This window comes from Giraffa tippelskirchi, chromosome 7, assembly GCF_054371585.1.
Source record: "Giraffa tippelskirchi isolate mGirTip1 chromosome 7, T2T-mGirTip1v1.2.pri, whole genome shotgun sequence".
Taxonomy (NCBI): Eukaryota; Metazoa; Chordata; class Mammalia; order Artiodactyla; family Giraffidae; genus Giraffa; species Giraffa tippelskirchi.
Genome location: NC_137281.1, coordinates 19,537,311 through 19,556,591, shown reverse-complemented (window position 1 = coordinate 19,556,591; position 19,281 = coordinate 19,537,311). Strand labels below are relative to the sequence as shown.

The 19,281-nt window shown below is 46.8% G+C and overlaps 1 long non-coding RNA gene across 1 annotated transcript; it reads right to left on the bottom strand.

Annotated features, from left to right (window-relative positions):
- Nucleotides 1-990: 990 nt before the first annotated feature.
- On the bottom strand, nucleotides 991-15,036 carry LOC145512156 (uncharacterized). The gene is made up of 3 exons (XR_014058336.1): nucleotides 13,602-15,036; nucleotides 10,792-11,902; nucleotides 991-2,231 (listed from the first exon to the last, which is right to left on the bottom strand). It is a non-coding gene; the product is annotated as an uncharacterized LOC145512156 (long non-coding RNA).
- Between the last annotated feature and the right edge of the window lie 4,245 nt (nucleotides 15,037-19,281).

Sequence of the window (19,281 nt, the reverse complement as noted above, 5' to 3'; positions counted from 1 at the left end):
TGCAGGGCCGTTCTGCAAAGTATTACATACATCATTTCCTGGTACAGAGGAATATTGAGCTATTTCAGGGAAGCCAAAAAGGAAAGACCAAAATCATGCAATTTTCCTGACCTAGACAGAACTACGGACGGAATACAGAAATAGAAAATGCTAAAGTGAGTGTTCTTACAAGGCTTGGCTACATAAACATAGAATCCACACATCCCAAGCGAATACAGTGTGAACTCAATAGCAGCATGCATGCATACCAGTGAAAGTCATAAGCTCAGTCCCACAAACCTTCCTACCAGATGACTCTGTCTTGCCAGACCTATAGAAGGATTTCTAAATTAGGTTGATGTGAATGTGTTTGTATATTTATTATTAAAATACTTACTGTTCTGCCTTTTGAAGTAGATGGACAAATGATTTAGGAGTGGAAACAGACTAGAAACAAAATTAATGCAAATAATGTGTTGATTTTTTTTTTAGCTTGATTAGCCAAGCCAATGGAAAATTCTAGAAAACGTATACAATTATTTTAACTGTCACAGGCTGGCAATTGTAATTGACATGATTTGTACGAGATGCAGTGTAATAACTGAATATATTAAAAAAAAATCTCATGCCTTGATTACCAGGAGAACATTACTAGTGCCACAATATTATTAACAACACAATTATCGTGGAATCCCTAGGATACGCTCTTAGCACTTCAATGCATTAGTGAACCTTTGCTAACGAAGAAAAAATTAAAGTACAGCAAATTTCAAAGCACCAGTTGTACCCAATATCATTAAAAATTTATAAAACTTCCCCTGAACATGACAAGTGTTTGGTTTAAATGAAGATCAGCCACAAGGAGAAAGCAGAAATCTTGTTCCTCTTTGTCTCCTTCCCTACCCCTCTCTCTCTCTCTGCCTCTCTCTTTCTCCCAGACCTCCCCCAACCGGCACCACCTCAATCCAGCTGAAATATGTAACCATTACAGAGTGACAGCTTGACACACAATGACCCGTCAGAACATTCATCTCGCAATGTTTTATTTTAGTGAGGAGCCAAACTGCAGAAAAAATAAGCAAGTTGTTTCAAGGCTTGGAAGGAGATCAAACATTTCTGGCATCTCCACTTAACAGACCTTTGATTTACAATGGACTTGTCAGAGCCCGATTAGACAGTGTGTGCTTAAAAACCTACAGAGGCTCCTCAACGGCCCCAGCCCACTGCTATGTCCCCCACGGAGAGCATCCCTTTGTTCCCAGAACCAGCAAGCTGGGCTGAAGCACAGAACTTTGCACCCTTGCAAAAGAGCCAGGCAACATGTCATAGGCAATCGGCTCCAATTAAATCCCTTTTGCCAAGGTGAAAAGAGAGAGAGAAGCAGGGAATGGAGACAGAGGGGGCAAGCTGAGCTCCTTCCACCCGTCTTTCTACCTCTCTCTTCCAAGTCAAAAGTTATCATCTTTCCTCCAGAAAAAAAAAGATACCCAGCGATTACTACCACCAGTGAGCTTTTTCAGTCTTATTCAAATGGAAACGATCAGCTTAAAAAAAAAAATGAGTTGGACCCAAAGTGCAGGTGTTTAAAATATGTTCACGGTATTACGATTTTTGCTAGTAATTACAACTATGAAAATGGCTGGAAATATATTGTTTCAATTTGTATGGAGAACAATTGCAGAGAGAGAGAGAGCAGCGTGATCTGTGCCTGGCATTGGAATGTGTAATTCCTTAACCCTATATGGTGGCACAGGGCTCACTGGAGCAAATTATGAATACATGTGTTGGGAGAGCTTGAGTAGTAAATTCAGATTCTGTGCATCCATAACAATGCAATCTGACATGTGTGATTTATGGAATATTAAGTTAATACAGTATTATGAAATTAGCTTAATGTACTAAAGCTGTAATTTTAAAGTGAAAAACAATGCGACCAGACGTAAACAATATCAACATTAGCATTTTGTGAAAGCTGAAACCAATTCATCCAAAATATGTCTGGAGAGTCACCGATTTACCTCGCCTTGATGGGCCCAAGTCTCAGGAAAGTTTCAGACCCCAGGATGATACTCTCTGCTCAACCGGCCAAGCTGCTAGCTGTCCTGTCGACCCAAAGCAGGATGTGCCAGCCCCAGGCACCAACTGGGGAGCCATACCACCTCCATCCTTTGGGGAAGTCACCAGAAATTATCCTGAGCTCTTTCAACCAGAGGAACCACAGGCCAGAGTCAAAGGGTCTTGCATGCTTCACCCTGCAATAAATAAAATATTTTTTAAAAGAAAATAAACTATTGAAATGAAATAAAATCTAGAGAGAGATGGCTGGAAAGCCAGGTACAGTCCTGAAAACTCAGAGCCTGGAAGGAATGAGACTCTGAGGTCAAGGAAATCTTACTGGTTCAAAAGAGCAAATCTAGCCACATGGTCCTTTGGCTTCTCAGAGGGGCTGCCTACCAATGCAGGACCAGAAACCTTTGGGTTACAGCAGGACAAGCCATCCCCAAGCCAGCTTGAGACCCAGAGGAGGTAGAGACTGAGTGAATGGTGGGCTCTCCCGGAGGCTTCCTTGCTGAGTGTATGGACTGAAGGCAATCCCCCAAACCTCCCTTCTCAGCTTCCAGTGCTAAGGATCCACTGGACCCAAGCATCTGGGACTGAGGCTCAGTGACTGCAGATCAGACACAGGTCAGAAATGCCATGCTCTGAAATGAAGAGGAGAAGGAAATCACTTAGAAAACATTAGCATGGCTTGCTCTCCTTTCAGTCGTGATAGCTGTTAACTGCCTAAGCATAACTGAACGTCCAGAACCAGGACATGGCCCATTGGGCCATTTGGCTTCCCTGGCCCAAGCATGCCACCATTGGTGAGCATCAGGGTGGTAATCCAGACTCAAATTTCCCAGAACCTTGAGGAAATAGAATTAATGAACTGGGCATGCGTGCTCAGTCGCTTCAGTCGTGTCTGACTCTTTGCGACCCCATGGACTATAGCCCACCAGGCTCCTCTGTCCATGGGATTCTCCAGGCAAGAATACTGGAGTGGGTTTCCATTCCCTTCTCCAGAAGATCTTCCCAACCCAGGAATCCAATCCCACCCCCCCACCCCCGACCCTGGGTCTCCTGCATTGCAGGCAGACTCTTTATGGCTGATAATGAACTGTACATGGATTAATTGGGGCATAAAGGGACTGCCCATCACAGTTACACAGAGTCTCAAGATTTAGGATTAAATATGGATGTAAATATACCCCAGGGGCAGAGAGGAACCACCATACGAGTTGGTTCCTGCCATTTTTATGAATATTTAACTTTAATTGATACAGGACAGGGTTCCTAGGGACCATACCCAGATCCATGGACCATAGGAGGCTATTTCATATTAAATTCTCCATGGCTGCCTTGGAAGAGACAGACACCAAATCCTGCAGTGCTCCATGCTTACAAACATTGAGATGAGAGTAAGTGTATATGTGTTCTTTTTTAATGACTCTTTCTTTCTAAGATTCCCTATATATGGCTTAATGTAATCATCAGGATTAATTCATTTATCTAAGATGTCACAGCATCTTCAGATACCCATAGTAAACAATAAAAGAATTCTACTTAAAATAAATGAAAAGTATACGTCAAAGTTAGCAATGAAACAGTGGCTGACTCCACACTGGAGAAAATCAATTCACAAATCTCGTGGAGAGGTTTTGAGCCTTCTCTGTCTAGCAAAGGCGTCTGACTGTTTTCTGTTGGTTTGTTGGCTTTTATTCTTAAGACGCCCTACATTTATTACAGGAGCCAGAGAACCAAGAGCTGAAAGCCAATACTAATGTTTTAATTCCATCAAGTAAGTTTCAATTCTCATTCTGCCTTTTGCATTAGGAACCCAGACTCAGTCAATACCTCACAGCAACAGTGCTATGGTCGGGCACGGGGGCTTCACCTAAGCTGACAAATGCTGAGGCTTCACAGCGTGAGGATAAACGGGCTCACAGGGGGAAACTGCTCCCCGCTCTCCTCTTCTGCAGAGAGCAAATACGTTGTCAAGTCACAGCTTGTTTATAGCAAGAGACGACCACCATGCACATTGCTCCTCATACAAGTGCCTTTTGAAGGAGCCACTTTTTTTCTGCAAAATTATTAATATCCAGGAATAACCTAACCACACACAAGGGAAAAAAAAGTTATCTGTCCCAGTGTCAGAGCCAAGTCAACTAGACATGAACGTTTACTGACTCCCCATCTTCAGACATACTCAAGCCCTCCCCGGGGGTTGATCCGCGAGCTGTCTCTCTCTGCCTTCAGTGGAGAGGAATGTCAATGGTGGGCAGCTTGCTTAATTCGGAAAGGTAAACACGTTACAAATTTTTTAAATTTTAAATAAATATATGTCCGCTTCAAGCTCAAAGTGTTATTTTTGGTCACCTCCTTCAACCAAGAAATGTCCATTGTCTTAATCTTTTTTTTTTTTTTATGCACTACGAATCAAAAGATTTTGACTGGAACCTGAAAGAGGTGAGTTGTAATGAACCCTAATATAAAGGGTTATGGTTTCAAGTTTTCTAATTTCAAACAGCTTCACCAAAGAAAACTATACACACGGTGAAAACTATATACAATACACAAAAGTACGTGTATGTGCATGTGTGTATAGAACAGATGGGCTTTCTAAATCCCATCTATCCTAATAAAATTTTCAAAAGAAAATCAGAATACAGGCCTTGATCAGTAAAAGACAGTGTTTAAGACCAGCCCTCGGCTTCCACCTCGGTCACACAGCGGCAAGACGGCCCTCACTAATCCTTCTGGAAGAGTTCAACTCCAGAGTTGACAGCATGGAGAAGAAAATTCTTTCTTAGATCCATCCCTCAATTGTGGTAACATGAGGACACTGATGTTTCCGTCTTCTGCAAACATCATGGCAACATCTGCAACTCAGACGGGAGAGGCGAGGGAAAGAAAAATACCCTAAAATGGGCTAAACGTCCCCAGACCTGATGGTAGGCCCTTTCCAGCCAGCAGGTGCCTGGACCTCATTCTCGCCCCACTTAGCAAATTATGTATAAACAAATTAACTTCCTGGGCCCGGTTCCCTCTGAATTACTCCTTGGTCTCAGAGTGGTTTTCCATCAGGACGAATCTTTTCTGTTTCCTTATGCACCAGCAAACATACTGATACAATTTAAAGGTCATGTTCTTTTCAAACTGACAGAGCCCTCCAAAGTTTTGACGAGAGGCCCTCCAAGCCTCACACCCTACAGGCGGAAAGGAATTAAGTAAAACATCACTTGCTGGAAGCTCAATCATGTGAACTGATTAGAAAATGCATCCAGGGAGAGGGGAGCCTTGGCAAGGTGATGGCAGCTCCTCTTGGAAGGAGATGTCACGCCGCCCGGCAGAGCGCCCCTGACGCCGGGGTGAGGGGACCATGGAGGGTCAATGAAGATATAATTACCTTCCCGCAAGAAGCCTCTTCTTTTCCAAATCCCGGATGAGTGCCACTTAATTAGCTTCACCTTTTTGTTCACCGACATTCAAATTTTACCCTAAACTCCAAGACTGAATTAACAGCGTCATCTCTTTAGGCTCCAAGGGACATTTACCTGGTAACTGAGGGTATGGATTCTGCATAAACGTGCATTGTGTGGAGACACTGATATGTTTATTTGCAGTTGTGTTTGTGTTATCAAGGGATAGGCAGTTCGTGATTTTTTTTCCCCCTTTGGATCTGTCTCTGGAACAAAAAAGGGACGATTGAAACAGCACTGCTTTGTTCTCTGCGTCAGTAGATGTGCTCTGGGAATCTGGTCAGGGCGCTGGTCATTCTTCTGGTATTATTATTATTGTTGTTGTTCTTTGACTTTTTTGCTTTGATTACTTTGTTCAACCAAAGCCTGCTAAGTTGCACTGAGACATAACAGTGCTTGGCGCTTGAGAGGTTTCTAATGCTCTCTGTCCTACACTGTTTGCTCGTGATGACATCGTCTGTCACAGAGAAGGGGGACACTGGATGCTTCAGAGCCACCCCCCACCCTCACCACCAGCCGCAGCCTCCCCATCAAGGCCCTTTTTCCTGGCCTCTCCCTTCTGCCCGCTCATCCTGATTCATTTGAGGGTTGCTCTCTGTGCCTCCATACTTCATTTTTAGGGGGAACAAAAAGGTCCCACGTCTAAACACTCATCCACCAAGAACTGCAAGCATTTAGCTCAGCAAGAAGAAAAAAAAAGGAACTGTTTTGTTGTGATCACACACACATCCTCAAAGGCAGCCCTGAGCTTGTTAAATTTTTATTGGAATGCCTTTCTTTTGAAGCTTTCCTCCTCATTTAATTGACTGCTGAGCATAAGTCCACAGCCTGGGTCGCCCCTGTCATGGAAGACTGGGGCTGTCATCCTGGAATTCAGTCATCAAATAGATTTTCCCTGTCAGTCTTCTTTCCTCGACCTCACATCATGCGTCTTTCCAAAATGAAGCATCCCCTTCCGTCTCTGCCACAGACAGAAGCTGCCCCAACCCTTGACTGTTTCCTGTTTTCACTTCTTTTTTCAGGCCTGCCCCTCCCAACCCAGTCTCCTTCCCCGAGATGACGCCCTGTAGCTGGCATGTACTGCGAGTACATGTCTGCCCTGCAGGATGCAGAGAGGACTTCCCAGAGCAGATGGTCACTAAATTCAGATTCTGGATTAAGGCATCATGACTGCATTAGTGCAGTCATTGTGGGAAGCTTGTTCAGAAATCATAAAGAAAAGGCACTTATGTTCTCATGACTATACTTTGTGTTCTTAAAACCTGGCATTCACAACATTCAATATCATACCTTTGCATAGTCTTAGGGAAGAGAGGTTGGCAATTAAATGTGACTCAAATAGTCAATCAACATCTACTGATGAACTTTTATTGCTAAACATCCTGGCTATTGCTTGGTGATGCAAACATAACAGATGGTCCGACCCTCAAGACACTCTCAGAATGATCAAGAGACAGTAACTGTGTGGTCCTTCAGGAAGTACAAGAAACTAAGAAGGAGCAAATGAAGATGGAGAGCAAAGGTGACAAAGATTCGAGACTCTGTGTTTTCATCTGGGCTCTTATTTACTTACTTACTTATTTTTGGCTGTACTGGGTCTTTGTTGCTGTACATGGGCTTTCTCTAGTTGCAGCAAGTGGGGGCTACTCTCCAAGTGTATGGCATGGGCTTCTCATTGCAGTGGCTTCTCTTGTTGCAGAGCATGGGCTTTAGAGCATAAGCCTCAGTAGTTGGAGCACATAGGCTTCGTTGTTCCCTGGCATGTGGAATCTTCCTGGACCCGGGGCTGAACTCATGTCCCCTTCATTAGCAGGCAGACTCTTAACCACTGGACCACCAGGGGAGTCCCTGGTCTCTTTTTTAACTGACCCACGTCTGATTGCCACACCAGTAACTTGTTCTCTAGAACACTGAGAAATACACTAGGACCAGCACAATCCTACCTGTCTGGTCTTCCCATATGAAGCAGGAGCCAGGGGAGGTACTGTAAGGGGGGACCCTTTCTTTAAAGTGGACAAAGATGGTCCACAGAATGGGCTCTTTGTGTACTTGTTAAATCAATCTCCCCCTATTTCTGGAGGGAGCCTCAGGCTCTGCATAGCTGCTCACAATGGCCAGAAGTGCAATGAACCCAAGACCTTGAAATCTGGGGCTCTTTCCCTCATTTAAAACTTTTGTTCCTGGAAGAAGTTGAAGGATGTTTTATAAATGTCTTAAATATATCATTCAAAGCAAAGCCTGCTCCCTCCTCTGGGCAGTTGACTCTTCTGTTCTCTCTGTGGACCTCAGGCCTGTGCTTTGGCCCATGGGTGACACAGGACTGGCTGCAACCCCCTCACTCCTGTGTTCAGAAATGGGCTCACTGTCAGTGGGGGTAGGAGACACAGGCCAACTTGCCTCAAAGGCGCCTTGTGTGTGTGTGTGTGTGTTAGTCGCTCAGTCATGTCTGAGTTTTTGTGACACCATGGGCTATAGCCCTCCAGGCTCCTCTGTCCGTGGAATTCTCCAGGCAAGAGTACTGGAGTAGGTTGCCATTCCCTTCTCCAAGGGATCATCCCAACCCAGGAATTGAACCCGGCTCTCGCACATTGCAGGCAGAAACTTTACCATCTGAGCCCCCAGGGAAGCCCAGACTGGAGGTCTTCTACGGTTTAAACCTTTTATTGCACTTTTACTTATTGTCAACAACTGCCTTTGAAAATACTTTTCACAGGACTTCTGTTTAGCTGTTTTCACATTAGACAAACTGGCTGTGCTACGGCTGAGCTGCGGCTAAGCCTTTGAGGAAAATCTTTCTCAGTTGGGTCTATAAGAAACAATGACACGAATACCAGATCATTCTATTTCAACTAGTCTGCATGCCTGACAATGGCAGCCCCTCTGTGAATGCCTGATGTGTACAAGACCCATTTCAGCCGAGAGGAAAAGAACTCATGGGGTTGACCTGACCTTGAAAGTGGCTTCACTGAGTGGGCTACACTGGGGAGGCACCTGGGGAAGACTCTTGGCCCTGGACTGGACACCTGGCGCAGCACAGTGCTGTGGGCTGTTCATTTCACCCCATGTCTCAGCACAATCCCCAACAAGGCAATGTGGGGGGCTCAGTAGGACTGGGCCATCAGAAACCCTTTGCCCTGGTGCCTCAGGTTAAACCCTGCCCTATTCGTCAAGGATGGAGCATCATGGAACTGGATATTTTCCTCTCCTCTGCAAAAGCAATAAAAACCACCAGCCTGGGCTGTGTATCCTGCCTGTGCCGCTAACAAGACACATTCTTTTTTGTTCATGGCAAGTAGTGTAAGTCTCTGTCTTATGTCACAATTTCTGACAAGTGCTTGAGCACAAAAACAGTATCTTGGCACCAAGAAAATGACCATCACTTAAAAAGATGAAACTCACAAGGACGCCAAAAGGGTAAGATTTCATAGGAGATAAGCACTAGAAAGCCAGCCCCTCCCACGTTCCAAAACCATCCCAACAAAGCATGTCAGAACTGGTCTGCTCTTATCAAATGACCCCCATCCAAGCCAACACCTCCACCCAGAGTTGATGTTTAACCATTCCACACACTTCACATGCTGAGGCCACAACTAACTGATTGGCAAGGCCAGACCAGGTACAGCCTTGGTTCTTTTTCCACTTTTTATATTTTTTTCAATTCCATTTTGCTTCTGGATCCCTGAGAAGACTGAATTCTCAGCTCAGGCTATCACTTGTATCAACTTGTAGTGCAAAAGCCTTATGCATCTGAAGTACCTTTAAGACAGCATTTTGATGAGAAGAAAAAAATACAATGGCTTTAAATTTCATTGCATGACCAACTTCCTTCTGAAAAATACAGCATAGGCTAGTTTAAGCAAATATTAATATGACATCTATGTGCATACCTACCTTGAAGAAGCACAATGAGAAAAAAATATCTGAACTTGATGGCTTAATTATATATTGGGGTCTCACATTTTAGAGGGTGCCAGTAAGCACCAGCCTAACATCTAGATATGACTATTTCACATAGTATGTATGTGAAAGTCACTCAGTCTTGTCTGATTCTTTGCCACCCCATGGACTATACAGTCCATGAAATTCTCCATGCCAGAATACTGGCATGGGTAACCTTTTCCATCTCCAGGGGATCTTCCTAACCCAGGGATCAAACCCAGGTCTCCCACATTGCAGACAGATTGTTTACCAGCTGAGTCATTCACCATAGTCACCATAAAAATACAAATAAAAGCAAATAGTGCACCTAAGGAAACGCAGAGCAAAAGCAGCATCTCCATCATGTGATGCAGCAGCTCCTGGAATTGGGGCCCGTGAGCATTACAGTCACTGGGTCCCCCTTTGCCATCCTTCACCCCTGACGGGAGCTCCCTGGTGGAGCTCAGCCTCTGAGCCTACAAAGTGAACACTAATTTGAAAGTCAAAGTCCTTTTTGCAAAAGAACTGACATTCTGAGATAAAGTTCAGACTTAATATACTGAGTCTTAGCGATACTGTATGTTGACAGGATAAGCTGTCTTTAATATTTCTGCTTTAAAAATTACCAACAACTGTTCAAGTTCAGATCAGAACATGTTTTGCTCTGCCTGAACGGTACCCAAGTTAGATAAAGTTCAAGTCTCCTTTTCAGAGACTCATGACTTGCAGGCAGTGTCGTGGAGAGGCGGGGCTGTGTCACCCAGCCACACGGGCCAATCAGGAAATCTGGGCCCCACCCAGCCCACCCTCCTCACCCCATGGTGACAGATAACTCTGGACAAGGGGCCCTCTCCACTGGCAACACCCGGTGTACACCAGAATCTCCAGGGCTCTCATACCCAGAGCCAGATGGAAACAGGACAGAAGGAAACAGGCTGGCATGCTCTCTGCCCCCATCTGAAGTCCCACATCCCCAGGGAAATATAATCCTGCCTTCCTGCTCCCATTCCAGGCTCTGACCAGTTTACATACACCCATCTGGACTAAGAAGGACAGCTTGACCTCCCAGCTGGAAAACCGTGGACCTCCCCCACTTCGTTCCCAGAAGGCAGCAGAGCACTGTCACCCTTGTCCAGCAGAGCCAACTCCCAGCCCAGCCCAGCAGGCTCCACACCTCTAACAGAATGAAAATAAAGCTCCCTTAAGTAGGGAAAGAAGGGAGGGGGGTTCCGACTATCCCTTCTCTGGGGAGCGTGAGCTAGTGGCCTCAGTGGCAGCTGGGCATTCAGTTGGCTTCCTCAAGAGGGAGGGGAAGGACACCTGTCTGAATGATTCTTCCCAGGAAATCTACAAAGGGAGGGAGGAGAACACATACCTGGGGAAAGAACATTCCCGAAGGGCTGCAGACAGGAGAACAGGAGAAGGGGAGGGACAAGGAGACGGGTGTATGTATGCCTGTGTCTTTCAATCAGGCAGTTCAATCTCGGGTTATTTTATTTGACAAATAAAACTAAACTGCATATTTATGGACTAATGGTGTGAGATATTGCTCTTTTACTCAAATCCACTGCTGTTTAAAGACCAACTGTAAATATTTCTGGGACTTTTCGCAGTTTTGTGTGGCAGAGGGAGTCGGCCCCGAGCACGATCTTGCAGCTCTGATGACAACAGCACTGCCTCAAGGTCAGGGTCATGATTTCACCTCCTTGAGAAAACTCAGCCATGGAGAAGATCTCCTCTTGTAGGCCTCAGAATCATGTGTTCTTTCAGGAATGACCCAGTGTCAAGCTGTCTGCTGGGCTTGGGGTTTCAGAGCTGGCTAGAGAGCACTAGACCCTGGTCCTGATGGTCAGCCCTCATGAGGAGTTAGTTCCCAGGACAGAGAAGACGTATGTAACCATTCCACACCCGGAGCTGAGACAGGTACCCACTTCCTGCCCCTCGCCATAGGGTGATGGGCACCCATCATGAGTGAGGGCAGTTTGTTAACTGTTGTTCCAATACAAGTGAAGGGCCTATCAGTTCAGTTCAGTCGCTCAGTCATGTCCAACTCTTTGTGACCCCACGGACTGCAGCACGCCAGGCCTCCCTGTCCATCACCAACTCCCAGGGTTTACCCAAATTCATGTCCATCGAGTCAGTGATGCCGTCCAACCGTCTCATCCTCTGTTGTCCCCTTCTCCTCGCACCTTCAATCTTGCCCAGCATCAGGGTCTTTTCCAACGAGTCAGTTGTTCGAATCAGGTGGCCAAAGTATTGGAATTTCAGCTTCAGCATCAGTCCTTCCAGTGAATCTTCAGGACTGATTTCCTTTAGGACGGACTGGTTGGATCTCCTTGCAGTCCATGGGCTTATAGTTACAGCCATAATGTGTTCTTTACCACTTGATTTCACGGCATTTGCTGCCAAAATTAGGAGCAGGAGATGGAGGCCACTTGGTGAGAAGAAAGATCTCCTTGTTTCTTGTCTCTCCAGGGAGGAAAGAGCTGTGGGCAGTAGAGAACAGGTTAGAGCTGGTAAAGGGGGTGGGGGTCCTGATTGGTCCCTGCATCCTACCCAGAGGATACTGAGCCAGTGGGTGGGAGTAGGCAAAGGAGAAGGCTGCCCCTGGAACTGAAGAGAGGCAGGTTGGGGAACAGGGGGATGTAAGGTTCTCAGACTTCAGAGGGGGGCTGAGTGTGCTGCCTCCCAGTTTCCATGGGGCCCAGGCAGTCAAAGCAGGCTGTGTGCTCAGGAGGCTGTGGCAGAATAAAGCCTCCTGGTAAACCCATGGGCCACCGCTCTATGGGCTGGAACTGACCTTGTCTAAAGAGAGGGCATTGGGATGGGGAGGGGTCACACAGGAAAAGTCCCAGGAAGACTTTGCCTCAGGAAAGGCACCAGGTAAATGGGAGTGGCTCTCACGGAAGCACCATGCCACATGGGTCTGAATATTCATTGGAAGGATGGATGCTGAAGCTGAAGTTCCAATATTTTGTCCACCTGATGCAAAGAGCTGACTCATTTGAAAAGACCCTGATTCTGGAAAAGACTGAAGGTAGGAGGAGAAGGGGATGACAGAGGACGAGATGGTTGGATGGCATCACCGACTCGATGGACATGAGTTTGAGCAAGCTCCAGGAGATCGTGAAGGACAGGGAAGCCTGACGTGCTGCAGTCCATGGGTTGGCAAAGAGTCAGACACGACTTAGTGACTAAACAACAAGGATAATAACTCACGGAAGCACCACACCATGCGGTCCCTCTGCAGGATGTCTCTCAGCTGAGAGCTGGCCTAAGTCGGCCATCACTCAAACAGAAACCCTACCCTGCAGAAACCCCACCACCTCAGGCCAGGGGCCTGCACATGGGCCAGAGCCTGTCCGCGGGGACGGAGGCCTCCATGAGGCATTAACCTATAAGAAGCTGCCTCCATTAGCAGCTCCTGCTCAAGGACTAATGAATTTTTATTGCCCATGGTGAGAAAGATGTACTTCACCACTGGCTGTTCCAGTGACAGCTCTGGTTTCTGCAGCTCCACCAAGCAGTCCTCAAAGATGCTGTGCACACAGCCTGGGATGCTGCCGATACCCACAGCCTTCTCCCTTTGCTGGCCAACCTGAGCCATCACTTATGCAGCAGCTCACTCAAAGCTAAAAATAACTGACGCAGACGCCTAACTGCTTCCTCAGGTCTCTAGCCCAGGGCTCCTCCAAAGCAAGGTGACACGGGAGGCCTAGCTCTGGCCTTGTCTCCCTGGGCAGAGACTCATTTCTGAATAAGGTTCCTGCTGGTATGGTGTGCTTCAGGTACTGTGGGGCACACAGAGGAACATAACCTGGCCCAGGGCTCAGAAACAAGTCAGCAAAACCATGGCACTGCTGCACAGGAGGTGCTGTGTCCAGAGGGGGCAAAGGAGAAAGAGAAATGGGTCCTATGTGGGTGAGGGGGCATTTCAGGTGAGTTAAGATTTCAGTAGGTAGAGGAGGGAAGGTCTTTCCAGGAAGGGAGCAGCACAAGCAGAGTTGTGGGGACAATAGGAATATGCACTCCTTGGGCTTCTGAGAAGAGTCAGACAGAGAATAAAACCCACCCATTAGTTTCAGGGACAAGACCTATATGACCCATTTCTGCCCCCCTCCCCAGCTCATCCCCAACCACATGCCTCTGTGTTGCCTAAACTTCCATCACGCCAGATCCTCTTACCCCAGGAACTTTGCACATGACTCTGAGTCAGCAATGTTCTTTTGGGACCTCTTGGTTGCCTCCCTTGGACTTTCAGATCGCAAGGCCTGAATAGAGCTGACCACCAAATTCACTGAGGTATTTTCTCCATGGAAAGTCTGAAGTTACCTTGTTTGTTTACTTGCTCACCATCGGCTCCTCTTAAGCCTATGACCACTGTGAATGCAGGCATCTTGTCTGTTTTGTCCACTATCTTCAGAGGCTGAGACAATGTCTGCTAATAGGTAAAGATCTACGTGGGGAGTGAGCTGGGGAAGGGCACAGATAGTTCTTTACCTATTAGCAGACACTGACCTCTCTGTCATCTGGCCACAGATCATACATCACCAATCTGGGGCTGGCCAACCTTTTTAGGAGTTTGTGAAGCAGCGTGAGAAACATAGCCCAGATAGCTGGGAGCAAGCCAGGGCAAAGCTGATGGGCTCTGTGCAGACTACACGGGTCACTTTCCACTTTGGGATGGTCAGGGCAATAGCGGCCTCCAGGCCTACACTCGGGGATAGCTGAAATGCTGGGGCTAGGCAATTGATGGAGGAAATGTGCACTTCCTCCATTACAAGCACTGCAGAATGGTCTGACCAGGCATTGCTGGTGGGGTCTTGCAGCCAGGCCTCCAAGTACCAGATCCTTTTGGAAAACAGGCTTCAGAAAGAGGTCATGCACTGGCTTCAGGGCCAGGGCCAACACGTGCTGCCTGGCCACTGCATGGACGCCAGGGCCCGTGGGAAATTAGGCTTAGACAAGCTCTCAGCGTGGCCAGGCTCAGACTCACAACCTCATCAGCACCGGCACACACCCGCACATCAGGGTGAGTACCAAGGGACTCCAGGGCATGTAAGAGACTCTGGAACATGAGGCCCAAAAGAAGGCAAGCTGTTCAGGATGCAGGGAAGGACATACAAGGGAACATACAAGGGAAACCACAGCTTGTGCATGAACAGGGGTCTGGGGTCACCTGTGGAGGAGTTCACGGCTCACAGGAACACCTGTTGGGTAAAGACTCTGCAAATTGTAACATCTCTCAGCTGCCCTGAGAAACTTTTTCAACACAAGGACTTCGAGCTCAAGTTCAACCACACATTAGACTTTTTTCAAGACTGGGCAAATAATATGACCTCTCTTAGAGACCTACTGTCTTGAGGTGAAAATACTGAGGCTGTCACCCTGTGTCTGAGGATTGTTAGAGACTTAAGCATGGTCAGTGTGCACTTGGCTCAGGTCCCTGTGGCATCCCCTGCCCTCACTTTACACTCACTACTGTTCGTGTTGCTGCTTCTCCTGCAGTGCCCTGTCCACGAAACCCAGTGAGTCCTTAGGTCTGATGGGTGAGTCCAGCTGGACTCATGCCAGCCTGGCTAAAGGTGGGGGAATCCCCAGGTCACCCCACTCTGCCCTCTGTCCTGGTCCCTTCTCACCACCATCACCCCATGCTCCTTCTTTCTCTACATTGCTTGTTGCTGCTGCTCAGTCACTCAGTCGTGTCCAACTCTTTGGAACACCATGGACTGCAGCACCCCAGGCTCCCCTGTCCTTCCCTATCTCTCAGAGTTTGCAAAAACTCATGTCCATTGAGTCGGTGATGCCACCCAACCATGTCATCCTCTGTCGCCCCCTTCTTCTCCTGCCTTCAATGTTTCCCAGCATCAGGGTCTTTTCAAATGAGTTGACTCTTCGCATCAGGTGGCCAAAGTATTGGAATTTCAATTTTAGCACCGGTCCTTCCAATGAATATTCAGGACTGATTTCCTTTAGGACTGACTGGTTTCCTCTCCTTGCTGTCTGTCCAAAGGACTCTCAACAGCCTTCTCCAGCACCACAGTTTGAAAACATCAATTCTCTGGCCCTCAGTCTTCTTTATGGTTCAACTCTCACACCCATACATGACTACTGGAAAAACCATAGCTTTAACTAAATGTACTTTTGTCGGCAAGTAATGTCTCTGCTTTTTAATACGCTGTCTAGGTTTGTCAGGGAGCCTGGAAAAGTTTACACGGTGAGAAGCTGATACGTGGAGCAGCAGAGTTCTAGGCTCCACAGGAAGACAGAAAACTCCTGCTCACCAGTCTTTGCGCAGTTGCCCCTCCCCTGAAAGGAACTCAAACATCGGCCATAGAAGGAACATTCCGGAGTCATGATTATCCAAGTCTCACTTGACCAGAGGGAGGGGACGTAGGAGGGACCCTCCTCGGAACTCTGTGTTTGAAAGAGAGAGATTCTCGGGCCAGCGAGAAGCGGGTCTCGGGAAGTTGGGAGTTTCCCTGAGGAGGCGGAAGATGAAGCGTTTGTGTTTTGTTTGAATTGATAATGATGTCAGTTTCAGTTATGGGCTCATTACAACAAACCTGGGACGTATTAACGGCTCTTTAATTGAATTTGGAAATAAGAAGGAGCGTTTTCAACGGTCTTGTAAAGAGCGGATGCGCGGCCCCCACGGCGCCTGCCCGCGCACGCTAAACAGAGATGGAACGCAGCGCCCCCCAACGGCGGTCCCTCTCAACACCCTCAGGTGCCCAGGCTACACTGTGAGGCCGTCTGTATCCTGCTTGAGCTCATGGGGGTCTGAGGAGAAGGATGAGACCTGAAGGCATTCCCAGAAAGTGAAAGCGGGCCCCACGAGACGCCATGGTCTATTTTCTATTCCAAACCAACAACAGAAGAGAAGTTTCTGACCATCCAGTCCCAAGCTGAGACCCCTCCTGTGAGCCCCACAGGGTCCATGGCAGCCCTCGCCCGGATGATGCATGCCTGTTCCCCATCCGACGTCCCCACCAGAAGCGGGGGCCGGAGGGGGAGGGGGGTCCCTGGCCACATCCTCTTGGAATCCTAAGTGTCTGCCCCAAGCCCTGACACAGAAAATCTGAACAATCGTTTGTAAAGTGAACAAGTGAAGGCATGACTCAACACCTGTGGGGTTTTCCTTTTTCCCCTCACCCTCTGCCTCCCTGCTTGACTTGCTTCCTCCACCCACACTCTCCTATCAACCCCTATGCAGCCTTTTCCAGAAAACCCTTGTTAATTATCTAGAATGTTTGCTTCTTGATTTACTCCAAGCCACTATATTGATCAGAATGAAGCAGAGCAAAGGCTAGTAGAGTTTTGCCAAGAGAAGGCACTGGTCATAGCAAACACCCTCTTCCAACAACACAAGAGAAGACTCTACACATGGACATCACCAGATGGTCAACACCGAAATCAGATTGATTATATTCTTTGCAGCCAAAGATGGAGAGGCTCTATACAGTCAGCAAAAACAAGACCGGGAGCTGACTGTGGCTCAGATCATGAACTCCTTGTTGCCAAATTCAGACTTAAATTGAAGAAAGTAGGGAAAACCACAAGACCATTCAGGTATGACCTAAATCAAATCCCTTAGGATTATACAGTGGAAGTGAGAAATAGATTTAAGGGACTAGATCTGATAAGACAGAGTGCCTGATGAATTATGGACGGAAGTTCGTGACATTGTACAGGAGACAGGGATCAAGACCATCCCCATAGAAAAGAAATGCAAAAAAGAAAAATGGCTGTCTGAGGAGGCCTTACAAATAGGTGTGAGAAGAGAAGCGAAAAGCAAAGGAGAAAAGGAAAGATATTCCCATTTGAATGCAGAGTTCCAAAGAATAGCAAGGAGAGATAAGAAAGCCTTCCTCAGTGATAATGCAAAGAAACAGAGGAAAACAACAGAATGGGAAAGACTAGAGATCTCTTCAAGCAAATTAGAGATACCAAGGGAACATTTCATGCAAAGATAGGCTCGATAAAGGACAGAAATGGTATGGACCTAACAGAAGCAGAAGATATTAAGAGGTGGCAAGAATACACAGAAGAACTGTACAAAAAAGATCTTCACGACCCAGATAATCACGATGGTGTGATCACTCATCTAGAGCCAGACATCCTGGAATGTGAAGTCAAGTGGGCCTTAGAAAGCATCACTACAAACAAAGCTAGTGGAGGTGATGGAATTCCAGTTGAGCTATGTCAAATCCTGAAAGATGATACTGTGAAAGTGCTGTACTCAATATGCCAGCAAATTTGGAAAACTCAGCAGTGGCCACAGGACTGGACAAGGTCAGTTTTCATCCAAATCCCAAAGAAAGGCAATGCCAAAGAATGCTCAAACTACCGCACAATTGCACCCATCTCACACGCTAGTAAAGTAATGCTCAAGATTCTCCAAGCCAGGCTTCAGCAATACATGAACCGTGAACTTCCAGATGTTCAAGCTGGTTTTAGAAAAGGCAGAGGAACTAGAGATCAAATTGCCAACATCCACGGGATCATCAAAAAAGCAAGAGAGTTCCAGAAAAACATCTATTTCTGCTTTATCGACTATGCCAAAGCCTTTGACTGTGTGGATCACAATAAACTGTGGAAAATTCTGAAAGAGATGGGAATACCAGACCACCTGACCTGCCTCTTGAGAAACCTGTATGCAGGTCAGGAAGCAACAGTTAGAACTGGACATGGAAAAACAGACTGGTTCCAAATAGGAAAACGAATACGTCAAGGCTGTATATTGTCACCCTGCTTATTTAACTTCTATGCAGACTACATCATGAGAAACGCTGGGCTGCAGGAAGCATAAGCTGAAATCAAGATTGCTGGGAGAAATACCAATAACCTCAGATATGCAGATGACACCACCCTTATGGCAGAAAGTGAAGAAGAACTAAAGAGCCTCTTGATGAAAGTGAGAGAGGACAGTGAAAATGTTGGCTTAAAGCCCAACATTCAGAAAACTAAGATCATGACATTCGGTCCCATCACTTCATGGGAAATAGATGGGGAAACAGTGAAAACAGTGTAAGACTTTATTTTTGGGGGCTCCAAAATCACTGTGGATGGTGATTGCAGCAATGAAATTAAAAGACACTTACTCCTTGGAAGGAAAGTTATGACCAACCTAGATAGCATATTAAAAAGCAGAGACATTACTTTGCCAACAAAGGTCCATCTAGTCAAGGCTATGGTTTTTCCAGTAGCCATGTATGGATGTGAGAGTTGGACAGTGAAGAAAGCTGAGCGCCGAAGAATTGATGCTTTTGAACTGTGGTGTTGGAGAAGACTCTTGAGAGTCCTTTGGACTGCAGGGAGATCCAACCAGTCCATCCTAAAGGAGATCAGCCCTGGGTGTTCATTGGAAGGACTGATGTTGAAGCTGAAACTCCAATACTTTGGCCACCTCATGCGAAGAGCTGACTCATTTGAAAAGACTCATTTGATGCTGGGAAGGATTGAGGGCAGGAGGAGAAGGGAACGACAGAGGATGAGATGGCTGGATGGCATTACTGACTCGATGGATATGAGTTTGGGTAAACTCCAGGAGTTGGTGATGGACAGGGAGGCCTGGCGTGCTGCGATTCATGGGGTCGCAAAGAGTTGGACATGACTGAGCGACTGAACTGAACTGAACTATATTGATGTGCTGTATGCATGCTCAGTCACTTCAGTCATGTCTGACTCTGTGAGACCCCATGCACTGTAACCCTTCTGTGGCTCTTCTGTCCGTAGGATTCTTCAGGCAAGAATACTGAAGTGGGTCGCCATGCCCTCCTCCAGGGGATCTTCCCAACCCAGGGATCTACATACAAACACACATCCTTACACATATAAACACATATAAATCCACACATACATG